The following is a 21,356-nucleotide window of genomic DNA, read 5'->3' as shown; positions in this document are numbered from 1 at the left end:
ACTGGCCTCCCCAAGAATGCAGGTGAGACCCCCATCATCTGGATTAAATATTGACCTGTTCACTGACAGCACCCAGCCCTGCTTCACCATGGACAGGATTTCCCCTTCACTGAGTGGGCGCAGCGGGCAGGCTCGGGTGCGGCTGTGAAACGGACTGACGCCTACGATCAGGCTCTGACCGCAACTTCACGCGCGCTGAGAGCCTCAACGGTGCCGGGGTGGGGGCGGGAGGAGCATGAGCGCTGAAGTCTGTGCATGTGCGGAGGGGGTGCACTCACTGAAAGCTCCCTGAAGGCACAGAGCTGCCTCAGTGAGCTGAAGATTTTTAAAATGAAAAATAAAGATTACACAAATAATATAAACATGTCCCCACATGTGACCCCGTCACATGAAGAGGGGCATTTTAAAAATGAATTAAAAATTTTTTTACTTTTTTTTTATTTACCGTTGGAAACCTCATCTCGCCCATGAATGAGGCTTCGCAAAAAATGCAAAGGCCGCTCAGCCTATTCGCCCGCCTGCCAATCGTAAGGTCGGACGGCAGCGAAAAATTCTACTTATTTGCTTGCTTAAGGGCCTTAGCAAGGGCCTGAGGCAGCTTTGTGCCTTCAGGGAGCTTTCAGTGAGTGCACCCCAGCACGTGCGCTGACTTCAGCGCTCATGCTCCTCCCACCCCCACCCTGGCACCGTTGAGGCTCTCAGTACGCAAGCTCTTAATTGTCGGTGGGCGCGCTGCCGACTCTCATGCGCGCCTGCCGACCGAAATATCATGCAAGTACACGATGACATCGGGATGCCCACCTGACATCATTGTGCGCTATTTTACTCCCAATCAGGTCGGGCGCGCGCCCACCCGCGGAAGAGATGATCTTGCCCCATCACCTTTCACAGTCCTGCCACTGTCTCGAAATGATCAGACTGCTTATCTGACAGCCAGTACTGGATGAGTAGAAATTTCCTCCAAGCATTGGGAATACTACAGTAATTGTCTTTGACCAACGCAAAAAACTCCATTCCCTAGCTACCACTCCATCCCTCTCCTTGGAAATTGTCTTAGGCTGAACCAGACAGTTTGCAACCTTGGTGTCATATTTGACCCCAAGATGAGCTTCTGACCATAATAAGTCTGCACCATCACTACATCTGCATATTTACAACTCCATACCTTTGCCCAACTCCAGCCCCCCCTCAGTTCATCTCTTGTTGAAACGCCGTGTCCATGCCTTTGAAACGTCCAGACCTAACTATTCTAACATATTTCTGGTCAGCCTCTCACAGTTTACTCTCCATAAACCTGAGATTATAAAGAACTCTGCTGCCTGATGTGTCCCTCCTCGCACTAAGTCCCATTCATCCATCATCCCTGTGCTCACTGACCTACATTGGCTCCTGGTTAAGCAATGCCTTGATTTTGAATTTCTCATCCTTGTTTTCAAATTGCTCCATGACCTCACCCTTCCTGTTTCTTTAATGTCCTCCAGCTCCACAACTCTCCAACGTCTGTCTCCTCCAATTCTGGCCTTTTGAGCATCCCCAATTTTAATTGCCCTACCATGTCTTCAGCTGCTATGATCGTAATGTCTCTTAACTAAACTCCCGAAACCTCTCTTTTTGTTTTTAAGATACTCCTTAAAGCCTATCTTTTTGACCAAGCTTTGGGTCATCTGCCCAAATAGACCCATGCATGACTTGATGTCAACTTTTGTTTGATAATACTCCTGTGAAGCGCCTTGAGACACATCCTCTGCGATATGGATGCAGGATGTTTTAGTTAAATTTACGAGTGACAAAGCTGTCAGTTGTCATACATTTTATAATCCACTATCAAGGGTGGTTTCAGCAAATTGTCTGAGTAGTAGAGATATAAAATTATACCTTTAATCACCAGCAAGTAATGTCTCAGTTTTTAAACCCGCAGTAGTTACATCACAAGGCACACAAATATCCCGACGCCATTGTGCGTCATTTAGATCTTTTGTTCAGCGGGTGCGCGCTGGAGGTGGCTGCGTGCCCCCTGGACTGTCAAAGCCTATTAAGGCCATTCAGAAAGTAATTTAGGTAATTAACAGCGCTGCTCGTCCAACCTTAAGGTTGGCGGGCAGGTGAAGAGCCCAAGTGGCCTTCGTATTTTTCAGGAAACCTCATCCACGGGCGGGATGAGGTTTCCTGAAGGTTTGATAAAATCAATAAATAAATTTTGCTAAATTGCCAAACATGTCCCAGCTCATGTGACAGTGTCACATGAGGGGACATGTGTAAATAATTTTTCTCTTTCTTTATTGAAAAATGTCAATATGTACTTAATCTGCGCACATGCACGTTAGAGCGCAGGCCCCGACTCTCCCTCCTCTCCCTCCCGCACAGGTAGTGCTGAGCGCTACGGAACACGTTTTACGCTGGGTGGGCCACATAAAATGGCGGTGTGCAGCTGATCGCGGGTGGCGATTGGCTCCGCACCTGCCCCCACCCACTCCCGCCCGGTCCACTCGACATAGGTAAGTTTCTGGCCCATAGGTCAGCAAAATTGAGTGTATGGATTCTTAGAGGGTGCACACATACCTAATCAGCCTTAACAAGGACCAGGAAACAAACATCTCCCAGTTTTTATGTAAATGAAAAGCTAAGGGTACAAATGACATTCTAAACTACTAGGATTTCATCATCCTGTTTGCAAGGTTATTTCAAACATTTGGTTAGATTACAGTCCTGTAACTCACTCACTGGTGTATATAATTCTTTCTATCACTGCTGTTCATAGTTAAATGTAAGCATATTTTATGGTTTTAATTTGGCCTTTTACTGATTGTACAATATATTGAAGTGCATTGAATGAGTTTTCCCATGTAATAAGAAGATCTGTAATGCAGTATTCAATGTAACAGTAAGATCCCTTGAGATCTAGGATAAAATGTTGCAATGAGGAACCAGACATGGTTTATTCCACTGACTTGGTCTAAATTTTACCGATTGAACAGATGGCCCGACATCAGCAGGAAATGCATGTCGCCAGCATGCACAGGCGGCCTTGAACTTTACGGGCAGCAGTCAGTGTGGCTGCTGCTGAGGCTGCCGTCCTATTAAGGGCAGCTGTCCAAGGCCACCTGGAGTGGTGGTTGCTGCTGAGTCTACCTGGGAGTTCCCCTCCAAGTCACTCACCATCATGAGTTGGAAATATATCACTGTTCCTTCACTGTCGCTGGATCAAAATCCTGGAACTCCCTCCCTAACAGCACTGTGAGCGTATCTACGCCACATGGGGCAGAATTTTCTGCCTGGCGGGTGGGCGGGCATGACTCAATCTCCGGCGGGCGGGGAGCCGATCTCCGCCGCCATTTTACAAGGGCTATGCACTTCCTGTGTGGGCAGGGGGAATTCCCCAAAAGCGAGAGTGCACTCTTTCACGCATGCGCACTAAAGAGCCACATCTCCCTGAGGCAAAGTGCAGCCTCAGCAAGATCGCTGACACTTTTAAAAAAAATATTAAAAATAGAAAAAGAAAATTCCCTAACATGTCCCCCTCATGTGACAATGTCATGTGAGATGGGACATTATCATAATTTACATTCTAACTTTATTAAAATGTTTAAAAGCCTGCATGAAACCTCATCCCGTCGGTGGATGAGGTTTCATGTTTTTTCTATTTGCTGCCGGGGCTCCTGGCCTGCCCGCCAGCCTTAAGGTTGGACGGGCAGGTCCTTTAATTGTTTAAATGATCCTGTCAATGGTCTCAATTGGCCATTGACAGGTCGGCGGGCCCGCAGCTGATTTTGCTGCGCCCCCGCCTTCCTGAAAATTTAAATGGGGCGCGGTGACGTCGGGGGTTCCGCTCAACGTCATCCTGCGTCATTTTACGTGTCGGCGAGCGGGCCCCACTCCCTGCTCGCCGACAGCAAAATTCTGCCCATGGACTGCAGGGGTTCAGGAAGGCGGCTCACCAAGGCCTTCTCAAGGGCAATTAGGGATGGGCACCTTTGGATGGCCCATAATTAGGCCTTTATTTATGGAAATTGGTTGCCTGCCACCTTGGCTGGACATAACCGGGCAGCTGTCTTGTCACTGCACCCACACCTACTCCTGGTGTCAGTAAAATTCAACCCCCTGATTTTCATTTAGATTGCAAACTAATTCATTAGACAACCCACAAAATAGCATCATCTTTCTGTTTCTCATCTGTTGGCCAAATAGAATGTTTTTAAGGACTTTCATAGAAGAGAGGAAGACAGCGAGATGTAGGAATTTAGGGAAGAAATTCGAAGCCTGGACATCTAAGGACACGGATATCAATGATACGGTAGAGATGGATGATGCCCAAGAGGCCTATTCTGGTGTGCCAGAGAGGGTGTGTGTTGGGTTGTAGGAAGTTGAGATGAGGATGGTCAAAACCATGAAGGGACTTCTTAAAGTTGATGTTTTGGAGACTGGGAGCCAATAGGTCAGCAAGGATGGTGAATGAATGGGACTTCTAAAGTGAGTAGAAAGAATGCTGAATCTAAGAGACCACTCTGCCTTTAGGTTCCATTAGTGAGCCAGAGTGGTTGGTCATTTATCAACAGGAATAGAGTTATTGAGACTGAAGTTGATATAGTTCTGAACTTCAGTGAACAGGCATCTCACCTTACAGCCAGCTTCACTCCCAGAGAGACCTTGCCAAACTCCCTCTGTACCCTCCGTACTGCTCCTCACTGTAGGATAATCACTAGTTGGTTAGCATGCATGGTTGCTCAGTGTGGAAGAGAATTCTAGCGTGCAAGGGTATATTGGCTGGCTGAAGACTTTCCCAGTGATGGTGTAACAGAGGAAGGGAAAGTGCACACAAGTTCAGTCTCAGAAGTGGAGTGTGCAAACAGTAAGGCTGAGCTGGGGCTGAGGTTGAAGTACAGTCACAGTGGATCAAGTATATTGAAATCAATGAACTGAACGTAGTGGACATCAGTGAGAACTATGGTGATGGGTGAGCAGGATTTGGAATGGGAGAGGTTGAGGGCAGCGGTGAACTGATGTGGGATGCAGGGCTGACCCTACCTGTACTGTGGGGAGAGCAAGAGCAGTGTTGTCAATGTCCTACACATTTGTGTGCAACAATACCACTGAATGCAGCAGACTTGTAAGCTTGCCAAACACACAGCTGAGATTGGCTAATTGAGCATACAGCAGGGAGGGTGGCTGGAAATTTGTTTAAATTATTCACACAACAACCAATACTAATTGAGTGACCAGACAGCTCACTTTATTTCAGAAGGGTGTGGTAGTTTAGTGCTTATGTCACTGGGCTAATAATCCAGGGACCTGGGTTAATAATTTTTTTAAAATGAGTTTGAGAATTAAAATTCACTTTTTTTAAAGATCTTGGAAATAAAAACTTGGTGCTAGTAGAAGTGGCCATGAAGTCGTCATAAAAACTCAACTGGTTCTCTAATGTCCTTTAGAGAGGGAATTACCCCATCTATCCTGTATGTGATTCCAGTCCTGAACCAATGTGGTACAAAGAATGATTCTCCAGTGGTTCATGAAGAAAGCTCACCACCACTAGCTAGGGTAGAGGCTCTCAAATTGAGGTCTGCCAAGACTTTCCACGGGGTATGCAAACTACCTGAATCAAGTTTCAGGCGAAACATCTTGAAATGAAACTGTTTCTAAATGGAGGCTGCTTCGATAACAATAAATTAAATGTTCTCACCACTAATAATAACCTTTCCCCAACCAACCTTGAGAAGCACCATTTCCCTACGTGCTGAACGGTTGTTTGGAAAGCTCCAGAAAGGAACAGAGATTTCCTATTTGTTGGTTCTCTGTGTCAATCATACAACATGCTAACATCCAGTTTGTGGAGAGGATTCAGTTTTAACTAATGGAAGCAACTCTGGAGTGCATTTATCAACAGTTAGCTTTTAGTTATTATAGTAAACAAACTCGTGCACATGCATATACTGTATGTATATACAAATCATTAATATATGTTTTTAGAAATCCATAAAATGACCCCATACATTTTTCCGATCATTGAGAGTTGAATCTTCAGAGCTTTGATTGAACAATGTAGCTGTCAATCATTTATACACTAAAGCTAGAATGGACATTGCAGTGAGGAGCAGGCACATCTATCCCACTGATAACTGTGAGTAAATACCTGCTTTCTTAAAAGCATTAGTAAAGCATCCTTCACATGCAGAATTTTGATATATTGTATTGTAATTTAGGCGGGGGGAATCTGTGATTACAGTTCCATTTGAAAAGGGGTCCTCCAACCAAAAAATTTAAGAACCAGAGAACAAGAAGTCGGCTTTCTCAGTGACAACCACAGTTTGAGAATTAATTTTAAAATTTGTTTTGTTCATTAATGGGGAGGATATTGTTGCTGGGGAATAAAACACTTTTTACACATTTGCCTCTTTAAGCAAAACGTTTTCATCCCTCTTTTTCAAATAATTCTTTAACCAAGAATATATAATCTCCTTTTGCTGTCTCTACATGTTTTTCGCTTTCAACTCTTCGGTCAAATCTGGTATATGCTAGATGCAGATTCATATTCCCTTAACAGTGTGACTTCGCACATTCTTAGTCCAATTTAATAGTATACAAAAGCTTTTGAATTCTCCATTAATTATCATAGTTTTATCTGAGAGGTTATTGGAAATTGAAATGGCACATTAACAGAAAAGGAGTGCTTCTTGATTCTATTAGGATTATAATCAATTATTGGGATGTTTGTTTCTCATCTGTCTCTTGCCCAACCTTGCAAGTATTTGAAGCTGGCAGTGGCTTATGATAATTACATCTATTATGTATTAAATTTGACAGTTGGATGTACATTTCATCAAAACTATTCATGTGAAGTTTGTTTCTGAGGGAAGAATCCACTGTTCTGCCTGTAGGGCCTGTTAGGTTTTTAAATGGGAGTTTTCACTGTTTAAAGCGTCACTTCTCGTCTGTCACAGATGCACCTACATCTAATGCCATGCATAATAGACAATGTTTGTGCACACATTTGGTATGGCTATTATTTAGTGTTTGTTGTAAAATATTCATTAAACAATTTTTAATATATTGAGCCTTCCCTTTAACTCATTAGATATTAATTACATATATTAAATACAAATAGAATTATAGAATCATAGAATGCTTACAGCACAGATGGAGGCCATTCAGCCTTTTGCGCCCACGATGACTCTCTGCAAAAGCAGCTCAGCTAGCTCCACACCTCTGCCCTTTCCCCATAGCCTTGCAATTATTTTCTCTTCAGATAATTATCCGATTCTCATTTGAAAGCCACGATTGACTCTGCCTCCACCACACTGTCAGGCAGTGCATTCCAGATCCTGCTACAGGATAAAGTTTTTTCTATGTCTCCTTTGGTTCTTTTGCTATCCACAAATTGATATCCCCTGGTTGTCGACCCTTCCACCAATGGGGACAACTTCTACCTATCCACTGTCCAGATCCCTCAATATTTTGAAACCTCTCCATCAAATCTCCTCTCAATCTTCACTCCTTTAAGGAAAACAGCCTCAGCTTCTCCAGTCTATCCACATAACTGAAATCGCCCATCCCTGGAACCATTCTAATAAATCTTTGCCGCATCCTCTCTAATGCCTTCTCAAAGTTCCTAAAGTGTGGTGCTCAGAACTGTGTACACAACTTCAGTGGAGGCTGAATCAGTGTTTTAGAAAAGTTCACCTCCTTGCTTTTGTTCTCTTTATAAAGCCTATGATTTTGCATAACTTATTGACCACTTTCTCAACCTGCCCTGCTGCGTTCAACAGTTTGTGCCCAAATACACCTGAGGTTCTTCTGCTGCTGAACTCTCTTTAGAGTTATGTCATTTATTTTATATTGCTTCTCCATGTTCTTGTTGTCAAAATGTATTACTTCACACTTCTCTGCATTAAATTTCATCTGCTGCATGTTCGTCCATTCCACCACCTGATTACGTCCTCTTCAAGTCTAACACTAGTCACTAAACTTTGAAGTTTAATGACATTTGCAAATTTCAAAATGCACCCTGCATAACCAAGTCTAGGTTATTAACATAGATCAACAAAACCAATGGTCCTCATTCCAACCCCTGGGGAACACCACTATATATATTCCTCCAACCCGAGAAACAATTGTTCATCACTACTTCTGTTTCCTGTCACTCAGCCACTTTGTAACCATGCTGTCACTATCCTTTTTATTCTATGGGCTTTAAATTTGCTGATAAGCCTGTTGGGTGGCACTTTATCAAATGCCTTTTAGAAATTCATATATACCATATCAACCACAATACTCTCACCAGCCTTCTCTGTTACCTCATCAAAAAACTAAGGCAAGTTAAAGAAAAATGAGATAAAAACAAAAAACTACTGTGGATGCTGGAAATCCAAAACAAAAACAGAATTACCTGGAAAAACTCAGCAGGTCTGGCAGCATCGGCGGAGAAGAAAAGAGTCGATGTTTCGAGTCCTCATGACCTTTCAACAGAACAGTTTTTCCAGTTCCCTGGCCCTAACCGCTTCCTCTTCACCATGGACGTCCAATCCCTCTACACCTCCATACCCCACCAGGATGGTCTGAGGGCCCTTAGCTTCTTCCTTGAACAGAGGCCCGAACAATCCCCATCCACCACTACTCTCCTCCGTCTGGCTGAACTTGTTCTTACACTGAACAATTTCTCCTTTAACTCCTCTCACTTCCTCCAAATAAAAGGTGTGGCTATGGGTACCCGCATGGGCCCCAGCTATGCCTGTCTCTTTATGGGGTATGTGGAACATTCCTTGTTCCAGTCCTACTCCGGCCCCCTCCCACAACTCTTTCTCCGGTACATCGATGATTACTTTGGTGCGGCTTCATGCTCTCGTCTGGACTTGGAAAAATTGATTAATTTTGCTTCCAATCTCCACCCCTCCATCATTTTCACATGGTCCATCTCTGACACTTCCCTTCCCTTCCTTGACCTCTCTGTCTCAATTTCTGATGATAGACTGCCCACCAATATCCATTACAAGCCTACCGACTCCCACAGCTACCTCGACTACAGCTCCTCACACCCCGCTTCCTGTAAGGACTCCATCCCATTCTCTCAGTTCCTTCGCCTCCGTCGCATCTGTTCTGATGATGCTACCTTCAAAAACAGTTCCTCTGACATGTCCTCCTTCTTCCTTAACCGAGGTTTTCCACCCACGGTCGTTGACAGGGCCCTCAACCGTGTCCGGCCCATCTCCCGAGCATCCGCCCTCACGCCTTCTCCTCCCTCCCAGAAACATGATAGGGTCCCCCTTGTCCTCACTTAACACCCCACCAGCCTCCGCATTCAATGGATCATCCTCTGCCATTTCCGCCAACTCCAGCATGATGCCACCACCAAACATCTTCCCTTCACCCCCCCCCCCCCACCGGGCGGCATTCCGTAGGGATCGTTCCCTCTGGGACACCCTGGTCCACTCCTCCATCACCCCCTACTCCTCAACCCCCACCTATGGCACCTCCCCATGCCCACGCAGAAGATGCAACACCTGCCCTTTCACTTCCTCTCTCCTCACCGTCCAAGGGCCCAAACACTCCTTTCAAGTGAAGCAGCATTTCACTTGCATTTCCCCTAACTTAGTCTACTACATTCGTTGCTCCCAATGCGGTCTCCTCTACATTGGAGAGACCAAACGCAAAATGGGCGATCGCTTTGCAGAACACCTGCGGTCTGTCCGCAAGAAAGACCCAAACCTCCCTGTCGCTTGCCATTTTAACACTCCACCCTGCTCTCTTGCCCACATGTCTGTCCTTGGCTTGCTGCATTGTTCCAGTGAAGCCCAACGCAAACTGGAGGAACAGCACCTCATCTTCCGACTAGGCACTTTACAGCCTTCCGGACTGAATATTGAATTCAACAACTTTAGATCTTAACCTCCCTCCCCCCATCCCCACCCCATTTCTTTCCCCTCCCTTTTGTTTTTTTCAATAATTTATATAGATTTTTCTTTTCCCACCTATTTCCATTATTTTTAAATCTACAACTAATACCTTGTCAGTCTTTCCACCCCACCCCCACTAGAGCTGTACCTTGAGTGTCCTGCCATCCATTCTTAATTAGCACATTTTCTTAGATAATATCACCACCTTCAACACCTCTTTGATCCTTTTGTCTGTGACATCTTTTGATTATCTGCTCCTATCACTGCTTGCTTGTCCCTACAACCACTCCACCCTCAACTTCTCCTCCCCCCCCCCCCCCCCCCCCCCCCCGCCCCCCACCTTAAACCAGCTTATATTTCACCCCTCTCCTAACTAAAGAAAAATGATTTGCCTTTAGCAAATCCAAGCTGGCTTTCCTTAATTCATCAACATTTGGCCATGTATTTTGTCCCAGGTTATAACAACAACAAATTATATTTGTATAGTGCCTTTGACGTAATAAAAGCACTTCACAGGCGCATTATAAAACAAAGTATGATGCTGAGCCACATTAGGGAATATTAGATCAGATGACTAAAAGCTTGGTCAAAGAGGTAGGGTTTAAGGAGTATTTTAAGGGAGAAAAGCAACGTAGAGAGGCGAAAAGAGGCTTTTCTAGAGCTTGAGGCCTTTGCAACTGAAGGTGTGGCCACCAATGGTGGAGCAATTAAAATCGGGAAATACAATAGGCCAGAATCAGTGTGTTGGCATCCTTCCATCCACGAGAGATGATGGACACAGCAGACAATGTATTTAGGTAGGGAAGGGGTGTACATTTGGTGCACCTTTGCTTATGGCTATGAAGGTTAATCCTTGAGAAGCAGTTTCTGCCACAAGCGCCGCACGTGAAGTTGATAAATGACATTGCGGGTTGTTGCTTTTGGTGTTGGCGTCTGTTGCCAAGCTGCTGTAGCCTCTGTCCATTGTGGTAGTGCACACCAGCTTACAGAAGGTGTCGCCATTTCCCTCTTTCACCAACAAATGATCCCCAGGTGCAATAATCAATGCTTTGAAAGTTCAGTTGTTAGTGAATTGGAGGATTTTTCCAGGGACTGATACAGAAGAAAGTAAGGTTGGGCATGGAAAGGGGATGTGGGTGGTGAGAGTTATAAGGAAAAGGTGGCCTTATGAATAGTCATTGGCCTTGAGTGAACTCCCAAGTTGATGCACTGTCACATCATTCCCCTGCACCCTTCACCAGCGCAGAGACAGTCACCTTGGTGGGAATGCATTCGCGATTAGACTTGGGGTCACAACCTGGTGAACACATCACATACATATTGCAGCATTGGAGGATGTGACAGCCGAGGTCCCTGACAGTCAGAAGGCTGCTAGACAGCAGGCCCATGCTGAACCCTATGCTGATGACATGCCTCTAGGAACAGCCACAAGAAACCTGCTGAAGATGCAGAGACAGGCAGGGGAACATATGGCAGAGGTCATGTGCAGCCTTGAGCAAACGATGGAGTAGTCCATCCAAGCCATGAGTTTTGTCGTGGCTCCATCATGTGAGTGCATGGCTTCTTCTAAGGAGAAGTTGGCAACTGCCATGGAGATAAGGTCCAGCAGAACATTCAGTGGCTGCCATATATCCGCATCAACCTGCATTTCATTGTTCTGGCCATGGGTTCTATACATCATTGGCTAGGCAAAAAGGGGGCAAGGCACCTTGACCACCCTCCAGGTGCATTTTCTCCTCCTGGAGTCAGGGAGGTGCCAACCCGCACCCAACAGGGAGGAAGAGTGTTAGCATTCTGCCTGGGGGACATCATCCCAGGGTGCTTCAAGGTGGAGTTGCTGCACCTCCTCCCCTCTGCCGATGACCCCCGCTTTCAGTAGGTGAAGTCAATCGAGGATGGACCCTCACCTGTGCAGGAGACCTTAAGCAGCTGGAGCCCTCTTGGCCTCAGACAGCCAGAGGACAGCTGCCAAGGTCATCTCAGGCAACGGAGTATAGCTCTCAGCAGGCTGCCTCAGCTGCAGATGTTGGGATTGCTCCAAGGTGTAGTCCAAGGTAGAAAAATATAAGTGTTTTATTCTAATGGCACAAAGGTGACATTCTATGACATTGTAAGTTTATGCAGAAATGTTGTGGCACAACACTTTATTCTTTGAGCACTTTGATACGTTTTGAGCACTTTATTCATGTGTGTTGAATGGTCATGTCATTGTGACTTTTGAAACCAGGTGGGGGCTTTTGAGGGCTTGGTTCTTCATTTGAAACTCAATAATGGCTGATGTGGGGGTTATGGACATACCTTTTATTGTTGGAAGTAGTGGCAAATCGGAGCTTCTTGACATATAGTGGTTTCTATATTTGTCAACCATTGTTTGAATCTCGCTGGTAAGCCAGCATATGTAGCTCACTCCCTTATCACCCCTCAGAAGTTGTTCTCCCAGAAGTTGAGGTATTCCATATTTTGCAGGTGAATGTTAGCCTGGATCGGAGCATGTGTGACTGAGTCATGTGCAAACTCCGTCCAAGTAAGAAATATGTGAGTCTTTGACGGGACCACGTAGAGAAGCTAGTTCATACCAAGGCGCTAGGGGTCGTGGGCCTATGGGTTGGTCTGGAGGGAGAGTGCTGTATATGTTAGCACTTCCACAGCGACATATCTTGAGGCGGAAGTCAAGAGATCCTGCAGAGGCCTCAATGGCTGAGGATAAAGGGAAGAATCAGAAAACCCTGAGGTGGTGCATGGCCCTGCTTTGGCTACAGATGCCAGGGGAGTGGAGCAATGCACCAGACAAGCTGAGAGACCCTCATTGCATCTGGTTTCAGCCATTGAGGAACCTGCAGGACCTCTTGATTTCTGCCTCAAAATAGGGAGGAGCTGAATTTATCCTGATCTGAGGATGTATCCAGCTCCTCCGTCTCCCTGTAATTTCTCACCTCTTTGCTGCCAGAGGTTGTGTAGTGTGCTGCAGACCAAAATCATCCAAGAGACTCCCTGTGGCGCATACTGCAGCACTCCTCCTTAGTGGTCCATGCAGCAGAATCTCATCTTCAGCAGTCCAGTGGTAAGTTCTATTGTTGCCTATTTGAGACATGGGAGAAATTGTACCCTCTCCTCTGCTGGGCTCTGTGGGTTCTGCACAGGTGTCATGAATTAGGTCTTCAGAGGATATCCTTTGTCACTGAGGAACCAACCCTGCAGTTGTGCAGAGAGGAGCAAACAGCTGTGGCAGCTGAGAGTGACTGAGAATGTACAAGCCATGAGAGCTCCCTGGGAAGCAAGCACAACACCTGCAGGATTCCTTTTCGGTGGTCACAAACCAGTGGCACATTAATGGAATGAAACCTCTTTTGGTTTATGAATGCTGCTGACTGTTCCCAGGGAGCTCTCAGTACCACATGTGTGCAATCAATTGCCCCTTGTACTTGTGCAAATCCAGCTATGGGGCTGAATCCAACAGGTCTGGCTGCCTGACTCTCCGGGTTTGCTGCCGCCCCTTGTTGTCCTTCTGGCTGTTGCTGCACCAGGCCCTGGGCCTGTTGCTGTACCTGGCGCTAGGCCCTGGGCCTGTTGCAGTACCTGGCCCTAGGCCCTGGGCCTGTTGCAGTACCTGGCCCTAGGCCCTGGGCCTGTTGCAGTACCTGGCCCTAGGCCCTGGGCCTGTTGCAGTACCTGGCCCTAGGCCCTGGGCCTGTTGCTGCACCTGACCCTAGGCCCTGGGCCTGTTGCTGCACGTGGCCCTAGGCCCTGGGCCTGTTGCAGTACCTGGCCCTAGGCCCTGGGCCTGTTGCTGCACCTGGCCCTAGGCCCTGGGCCTGTTGCAGTACCTGGCCCTAGGCCCTAGGCCTGTTGCTGCACCTGGCCCTAGGCTCTGGGCCTGTTGCCGCACCTGGCCCTAGGCCCTGGGCCTGTTGCCACACCTGGCCCTGAGCCCTGGGCCTATTGCTGTAGCTGGCCCTGGGCCTGTTGCTGCACCTGGCTTCTAGGCCCTGGGCCTGTTGCTGCACCTGGCCCTAGGCCCTGGGCCTGTTGCTGCACCTGGCCCTGAGCCCTGGGCCTGTTGCTGCACCTGGCCCTGGGCCCTGGGCCTGTTGCTGCACCTGGCCCTGGGCCATCCCCTACTGGTTCTGCCATGGCATCGAAAAGCACTGGATGCACAAGATCCATCCTGTCTGCCTGAAGTGAACAGCGGACAGAAGGCTGGTAAAGATTTGATCGGCAAAGTCTAGTTGGCCCTCCTTCCTGACTTGATAACTGTGGACCACTGCTGTGCATTGATCATACCCTGGTCTCCACCTACCCCACCATGCCCAACTCCCTCCTCAACTTGTTCTCCGGTCACCTCTTCCAACTGTCGCAACTACCTCCACACTCTACTGTGACAGTGGACCTGTAAGCCATCACCCTGCACCCTCCATCACTAACTTTTGACCTTCCCACCATCACCCTATTCCTGCCTTCTGTGATCCTTGAGCCATCCACCATTACACTTGATCAACTTCCTGTCAACCTAGAGCTGCCCCCTAGTACCCTGAACCTGCCCCCAAACACTGTTGACCCACCAACCAACATGCCTCTATCACCCTTGACCTTGACCTGCCTTCATTTCCCCTCAACTCTCTCAAACTCCCCATTGACCTACCCTCAATCACCCTTGATCTCCCTCCATCATGTTTGAGCTCCTGTTGGTAGACGCTGACCTTTCTTCTGTTTTCCAGTTCTCGCCCCCTGAGCCCAAGATCCTTTTTAGGACTGCCGCAACCCAACCTCCCTCGGACAGCCATGCCCTGAGCTCCCTAGACAACCGCCACCCTCCTTTCCACGGTCAGCCACGCCCCGACACCCCAGTCTGGACAGCTGCTATCCGATCTCAATGCAACAGCTCAGCCTCCTCTCCCCTGGTCCAACTAAGTTCCCCATACAAGAAAAGCTGCGGCTACTCACTCCAAATCCACTAGGACGGCTACCTCACCTGCTGCACACCATCTTTCACCAGCTGTGAATCTGGAGGCACATGCTTCTTGTTTGCTACTGACTTAATCACAAAGGCACAATTTAACCTGGTGACTATGTGTTTTAATGACTACGGATGACATACTAATAATGCATTAAAAATGGGTTTCCACTGCTTATCGTTGGGGACCATGATCCACCTTTAATCCACCACCAACCTAATTCCCAACTTTCATCCTGCTGTCGAAAAGCTGACATTTGCCTCCTGTACATTAAGTGCCCCAGCTCATCTCATTTCCCTTCACGAGATTCTGCCCCATGTTTCAAGCCGGGCCCTTCTTCAGGCCCTTATAATTCCTTGATTTATATGAAAGGCAAGCTTGAGTGAATTGAGAGGTGTTCTACAAAGCAACTTTTTAACAGAATATTTTGACTATCTATTATGTGTAACAAAACTAACAATAAACAACACGTTTAAAACATAGTACACAGAGAGAAAATCTTGGCTGCCTTGCAAGTGATTTTACATTTCCATTCTGATCTTAAAAATGCAAATGAACCATTTTGTGATGACGTTTAAGATAAAATGACAGTGCGTAGTGAGCATTGTAAGTAAATATCAGTAAATAAAGAATTGGTGCGCTCCACTGTTACCAGGAAGAATATTAAAAAGCAGCCAGTTATGTGGCTATGTCATTAAAACATACCAGTAGGCCAAAAGCTTACTAACCATTGTTAACATCCTAATTTGGTGCCACCCTGGCATTCTAGAATCAAAAGAATTAAACACAATAATAACGAAGGAATCCAAGCCTGTATTCCTTCACATCCCAAAAGTTGTATCATTCATCCAAACCTTATTCGTTCTTCATTTCCAGTAACAAAGCAATTGACTTCCTCCTTTCACCTGTAGGAAAGAGGGCTAAAGATTAAAGCAAATTAAACTTTGACAAAAGCTTCTCAAAACAAAATATATGTAACAACTTCAATTGTCCACGATTCGCCTCACTGAAACGCTCATTCTATGACCAACAACCTCTACCGTTTAACTTGTTGTTTATAGCTCCCTGACTGTGAAGGTAGTTGTATCAAACATCCTTTCTGGAACATGCCTATGACATTTTTTACAATTTCAAAGACTACCTTATACAGAGGGCCTTGTTTATATGATTTATCAGAAACCTACCGGCTACTGCTTGAACAAGATGGGGGAAGGGCTGTATTAAATTTGTTACGGTCAGCTGTTCACAATTTAAACCTTTCCTATTCTTGTACCTTCTTTCCTGCAGGAAAGCAGAGGTCAGTGAAATGTAGTACATTCTGGCTGCAGCACAGAGTAGGGTGCTTAATGCTTCTTCTATATTTAAAATGGTTGAGTGATTGTGCCAATTCCTATTGATGCCAAGTTTATCCTATTTATAATGTCAAGTTGATTCAACAACAGTGAAGAATTGCACATATGTATTTATTTGGAAGTGATTATGTTGTGATTATAGTTAATATATGAATCATGCACATGATTAATGTTATTCAGAGGGAGGGTCTGTATTAGATTTAATATCAGACTTTTGGATTTTAAAGTCTTTATATTTCATCGTAAAAGTGGGATGAATTTGGCACCAGTGGGAATAACAACTTCAACTTATATCCTCTTTAATATATTAAAACATCCTAGGGCACTGCATGGGAGGGTTATCAAGCAAAATTTGACACTGAAGCATGTTATGAGATATTAGGGCAGATAACCAAAAGCTTGGTCAAAGAAGTCAGTTTTAAGGAGCATCTTAAAGGGGAAAAGAGATGTGAAAAAACAGAGAGGTTTAGGGTGGGAATTTCAGAGCTTAGGGCCCAGGCAGCTGAAGGCATTGTTACCAATGGTGGAATGATTATAACAGTAATTTTTGCCACCAGTACAAGGAGCAAAACCCAAGCTAAGAATCTGGATCAGTCTTGTAGAATAAGTGGGTCAAGGACATATGGAACTATATTCCTTCACTATCACTAGGTCAAATTTCTGGAACTCCCTTCCTAACATCACTGTTGGTGTACCTACATCACACAGACTGCAGCAGTTCAAGAAGGCAACTCACATCTACCTTCTCAAGGGCAATTAGTAATGGGCAATAAATGCTGGCCTTATCAGTGATGCTCACATCCCATGAGCAATTAAAAAATGAATCTTTAACTTGGAGGCAAAGATTAGTAAACATAGTTTTCACAGAATCACACAGCGCAGAAGAGGCCCTTCGGCCCATCGAGTCTGCACTGACACATGAGAAACACCTGACCTAACTACCTAATCCCAATTACCAGCACTTGGCCCTGAGCCTTGAATGTTATGACGTGCCAAGTGCTCATCCAGGTACTTTTTAAAGGATGTGAGGCAACCTGCCTCCACCACCCTCCCAGGCAGCGCATTCCAGACTGTCACCACCCTCTGTGTAAAAAAAGTTTTTCCTCCCATCCCCCCTAAACTTCCTGCCTCTCACCTTGAACTTATGTCCCTTCATGACTGACCCTTCAACTAAGGGGAACAGCTGCTCCCCATCCACCCTGTCCATGCCCCTCATAATCTTGTACACCTCGATCAGGTTGCCCCTCAGTCTTCTCTGCTCCAACGAAAACAACCCAAGTCTATCCAACCTCTCTTCATAACTTAAATGTTTCATTCCAGTAAACATCCTGGTGAATCTCTTCTGCACCCCCTCCAGCGATCAGCTGTTATACAGAACTTTTATAAAGTGCCTTATATACAAAGCTATTAGAAAAGCAAATACTTAAGGATCATTGGCTAAACTTCTAGTAGGCCAGCCTCAATGTTAACACCCCCATGTCAGGCAGGAGGAGGCTCCCACAGTGCAGTTGGGAGCCTGATTTAAATTTAACAGAAGCTGGCTGGTTTTCCCAGGGCTTGGAAAAGCTGGAAACGAGTTTGAAACTGCCAGCTGCAAAAGGTAAGCTTTTTATCAGTCACCCCGCCACACCCCATCCCTCCCCCCTTAAGTCCTGATCCACAGCCCACAATTCCCTCCCGATCACCAGAGGCAATCCCCAGTGATCCTCAGTCGCAGCCTCCTTCCACGGGTTTTATGTGCCCAGCAGCTGGCTAGCCTGTCAATTTGTCTGGCTGCTGGGTAGGGAATGGAAGGAAAAAAATTATAATTCTGCTGTTAAATTTGGCAGAACCTCAATATCACCTTGTCAGCTTTCCTCCGAGTGCTCTACTGCACCCTCCCTACCTCCAAAGGTCTTAGCAATGGCATCACTTGATTTTGTTCAAAATTGTGGTGCCTCTGTGACCACGGGTCACAACAAAGCTTACATTTCACCCTTTTCCAATTTTCTTGCCTCAAGGCTGTGACTAATGCAGGGGCACCATTCATGGACAACGACAAACCTGCAGCACCTTCCCCCAAGTGACTATTTTCTGTGCAAAGCAATTAGGCTGTTTGGGGGAGGGGAATTCCTTTCCACCCTGACATTCATGCAAATTTGCTTTCCGTTAGGTGGCGTTAGGTCATGATCAGAACTGGGAATCTTGGCTGAATTCTTCCCCCTCAGAAGCAACTGGGAGAAAATTGCAGATTCCTTACTGTCACTTTATTTGAGGTCAGTTTTTTTAAACCTAGAAGCTTCTTGCTTTGTACAATCCAGGCACAGAAGTACTATTATCCACAAAGCTTAGTTTTAGTTTTAGAAAAAAAAAACCCTCTTAAATAAAAAAATGTGTGAAAATTAACACCAGTTCAATCACGGAAGTTTCCATAGCATCAGTGATATGCATCCAAATTACTGGTCTGATAGAACGTGTGTAGAATTCTGTTATCCAACCACACAGCACACGAGTGCAAAGCATGTTCTGTCCAGAACAAAAACAAACATAAAAATAAAAATAGCTGGAAAAACTCAGGTCTGACAGCATCTGCGGAGAGGAATACAGTTAACATTTCGAGTCCGTATGACTCTTCATCAGAACTAAGAAATGTAGAAATGAGGTGAAATAAAAAACGTTAACTGTATTCCTCTCTGCAGATGCTGTCAGACCTGCTGAGTTTTTCCAGCTATTTTTATTTTTATTTTTGTTTTTGTTTCAGGTTTGCAGCACCCGCAGTATTTTGCTTTTATGTCTGTCCAGAGTTAGGTGTAAATTTTGTCAAACAATTAGTTGGGGATATCCTTGATATGGGGCAGTAGGGTTTAATACAGAGGACTGGAACATATTTTAACTTACTTCGGACAATTGCTTTGATTTCTTTGCCTGCATTAAAAATGTGTTTTTCTTAGTTCCTTGAACAGATTACTTGACAACTATGTATATCAATGCAAAAAAATTTGGTTAGAAAGTTAGAATTTTTTTTTACATTGAAATAGGTTTTTTTTAGTTTGGCTTCAAATCCAACACCATAATATTTATTTTGGGGAAATATGTCAAATATGTCATTACAAAAAATTGTCAAGATAACGAGCTCGTTAAATTCTGTGGAAAAGTTATCAATGTGTCACTGAAGTTATAAATTCCTCAGTTTCCTCTTGGATAGCAGGAGGGACACCAACATCATAAATTCAACAGATATTTCCTTTCCATTGATTTAGACACTGATCTAATCTATCAGATTAGAACATACTGAATGTTTGTGAATTATCCAGCAGAGTTCAAACCAGGTGCTAATACACGTCTGTCTATTTCTGTGGTGCTGTGGTAAACCAAGGAAATCATGTAATTATAGAAACTTGCAGTACAAAAGGAAACCATTCAGCCTGTTATGTTTCTTTGAAAGAACAGTCATGCTTACTCCCATACACCTACGTTTTTCCAGTAGCCCTGGATGTTCCTCATCCTCAACGACCTGACCAATTCCCTTTTCAATTTTTAAAAATTCCTTCATGGGATGTGGGCATCACAGGCTAGGCCAGTATTTATTGCCCATTCCTAATTGCCCTTGTTCAGAGAGCATTTTTAAGGATTAACCACATTGCATGGGTCTGGAGTCACATGTAGGCTAGACCAGATGAGGGCAACAGATTTCCTTCTCGAAGGGATATTAGTGATAGGTTAGATGGGTTTTTAACGACAATCGACAACAGTTTCATGGTCATCATCAGACATTTAATTCCAGATATTTATTGAGTTCAAATTCTATCTGCTGTGGTGGGATTCAAACCCAGGTCCTCAGACATTACCCTGGACCTCTGGATTACCAGTTCAGTGACAATACCACTACGCCACCACCTTCCCACATCGAATCGGCTTTTGCTCCCTTTTCAGATAGAAATATATCAACCTCTGAGTGAAAAGATTTCTCCTCATCCTCCCTCTATATCTTTTGCCAATGATTTTAAATCAATGACCCCATTGGAGGGAATAGTTTTTTTTTTCTATTTACTCTATTAAAACCCTTCATCATCATGAAAACCCCATCTTAGATCATCTCTTAATCTTCTCTGTTCCAAAGGAGAACAGTCCTCATTTTTCCTACCTCTCCTCTGTAGAACATCTGGTTTATTACTGCTGCATTAAGGATTTCAATAACTGTAAATAGAAGTTAAAATCCCAAGGGACATGCCGGGTATATGCCCCTGGTGCCCCAAACAGCACTGACACAAACAGCGTTTATAGGATTCAGTTGAAAGGCAGTTAAATACCATACAGCAGGAGCAGGTACAAGCACCACCACCGTGGTGGAGGGGATGGGGGGGGGCGGGGGGGGAGGTGGAGGGGGGCGGGGGCGTGGCAGGGTGAGCATCTCTAACATTCAGCTATCCAGAGGTCTCTTCCTGCTTGTGTTGGAGGAGAGTGGGGGGTGAGGATGGTGTAGGAGGCAAAATTGTTCAATCTCGCCATCCCCCATGCACCTCTTCCCCCTCTAATGCTTGATCCCTGTGCAAGAATTTTGTAAGGGCTCCAGGCCACGAACCAAAACTGATTGCCACCAGTGGGACCCATGTCTGCTTTTGTGAAAACCAGCCGCCTTACTCTCAGTGTGTGTGCTAGCGTTCACAAATTCACTGGTCTTGACTCCTGATGTGGCGTGTCATCCATCCAAAAACTCTGCCCCCTTGCTGTTAATTGCCTTGAAAAAGGTAGATAGAGGCTTCAACCGTTAAAGGGGATTTAAATTCCCAGAAAACGGAAACTTGGCACAGCTAGATCCACACTGTTTTCACTGGACATTACCATGTTTCACCAGAACGATGGGATACTCATAGGAACCTCGAGATGTTTCTGCTCCAAAGTATCAGCATTGTGGTATCACCTAGTTGCCATGTATTGCTCAAAGTGCAGCACTGCAGTTTGAAAACTGCCTGGGAGACTCCAGACTGTTCCAAGTTACTAGCAGTAGGATGTAGATTCTTTTCAAACTACTGTGAATAATTGAGATATTGGAACCCAAAGTCTTGCCTGGTTAAAGGGTAAGAATACCTGCTGAGCATGCTCAGTAAGCGCTGCAGCTTTTTTTCCGTTCATTGTAGTACAATGCCAGCAATTGTAATGCTGTTAGCAGGCACATCCTTCTGCCAGTA

At 45.3% G+C, this 21,356-nt stretch overlaps 1 protein-coding gene across 3 annotated transcripts in view; it reads left to right on the top strand.

Annotated features, from left to right (window-relative positions):
• LOC144696699 (FYVE, RhoGEF and PH domain-containing protein 4-like) overlaps positions 1 to 21,356 on the top strand; it is a 428,322-nt gene that overhangs the window by 226,844 nt on the left and 180,122 nt on the right. The window lies entirely within an intron of this gene.

Source organism: Cetorhinus maximus, chromosome 22 (genome assembly GCF_964194155.1).
Source record: "Cetorhinus maximus chromosome 22, sCetMax3.hap1.1, whole genome shotgun sequence".
NCBI lineage: Eukaryota > Metazoa > Chordata > Chondrichthyes > Lamniformes > Cetorhinidae > Cetorhinus > Cetorhinus maximus.
Note: the sequence above shows the minus strand (reverse complement) of the source record. Positions and strands in the feature narration are given on the sequence as shown.